This window comes from Aedes aegypti, chromosome 1 (genome assembly GCF_002204515.2).
Source record: "Aedes aegypti strain LVP_AGWG chromosome 1, AaegL5.0 Primary Assembly, whole genome shotgun sequence".
In the NCBI taxonomy this organism is placed as follows: domain Eukaryota; kingdom Metazoa; phylum Arthropoda; class Insecta; order Diptera; family Culicidae; genus Aedes; species Aedes aegypti.
In genome coordinates, this window is record NC_035107.1 from 217,931,725 (window position 1) to 217,933,311 (window position 1,587).

Genomic DNA, 1,587 nt, shown 5'->3' on the forward strand with positions numbered 1-1,587 from the left:
TTGCCCTACATAAATAACACGGCAACCGCTAAAACGTCAAATAGTGAACTCGTGCATTGATCCATGGACCGATGCACGAGTTCATGAATTTGACGTTTGAGCGGTGCCGAATTCACTTGTTTCCATGGTCACGTAAATAACACGGCACCGCTCAAACGTCAACGAGTGAACTCGTGCATTGGTCCATTGTGGCTCTCTGGGATCAAAATTGATCGATTTTGTGTGCAGTACTCAAGCTTAACCATCTGCTGTTCTATCTTAGGGCGCTGCCATAGTAAACGCGTCGAGAGATGCGTGCGCGTGTGCGAGCCCGCAAAGCAGAATATCAACAACAGGAAATCCTTTGATCGCATCGCGTTCGCGGACGCGGACGCGTTACTATGGCCGCGGCGTTAGGAGGATAGAGCATGCACTCTTAAAAATAATGAAAATTACTCTGGACGTAATTCTGGTTATGACTGAATGACACATGATGTAAGTGATGGAACGACACGAAAACGTGTCCTTGAAGATGTATTGAACAAAAAATGTAATTTTAAATGTTAAAGGACACGAAAACAATGGAACTGTAATCGACATTTCCCGAATCAGACACTAACGTATTTGAAATTCGACACAAAATTTACGTCATTCGGCTCGCTTCTTTTATGTGCATCTCAAAAGACGTAAATCACATTATTTTTTGGTACTGTGTGGTTATAGTAGTTCGTGGCTTCGTAGTTCGGAAAATGTTATTTTCGGGGAAATGAGTCTGAGCAACACTGCATGCGGGTAATCGCACAATGCACAGTCAATTATGCGTGACTAGATCGCATCTATATAAATAAAAATGGAGTGGTGTTTGTATGTCACGAAATAACTTGAGAACAGACATCCGATTTGCAAAATTCTTTCACTGTTGTTTTCTTGAAGGGCTCCGACGTGTTCATGTGAAGAAAAAGTTTAGGGAAGTTATCAGAAAATTTGGTAAAACGGAGGAGTATTAATATGTCATTTTGTATAGGAGATACCATGACATTTTTCAACAGCCTACTTGATGGGCAAGACGAAGTTTGCCGGGACCACTAGTTTAAAATAAATATATTCCAAGAGGCGGAAGGGGAATTCACCCCTACGGCTCGCTTGGATACGACGCTGACGAACTACGCGCACTTATTTATCGTCGTATCGTTTTGTGTTTCCCATTCGTTACAAAAGGATCAAGTCGCAGTCGGTGAAGTCGTTAGACAAAATTTCATCAAAGTAGATTTCGTTTCACTCGCAGAATGTTTTCAAAAATTAATAAATTAAAAAATGAACGTAAAAATCTATCTCTCGTCCAAGTTGGTGGAACAGTGCACATTCTGTCAGCTGTTCGGCTTGATCGAGGTGCAGCGGGACGAGATCCGGTTCGTAGTTCTGGACAGCAAACTGCTCCCGGGAACGTATCTGATAGGTGAGATTAGCAGCGAATCTGATTATCAACGGCGCCAGCAGCAGGACACGGACCTCTCGTCCGGTACGCATCGCGACCTACAGGAGGAAAACTTCCTGCGTCTGTCCATATCGGACCGCGGTCGAATTAAACACGTTACCACCAAGGTGAAA

At 43.4% G+C, this 1,587-nt stretch overlaps 1 pseudogene; it reads left to right on the plus strand.

Moving 5' to 3' along the window:
- The first annotated feature begins 1,272 nt into the window (after positions 1 to 1,272).
- The window catches only part of LOC5574057, an 8,545-nt pseudogene continuing 8,230 nt past the window's right edge, over positions 1,273 to 1,587 (plus strand).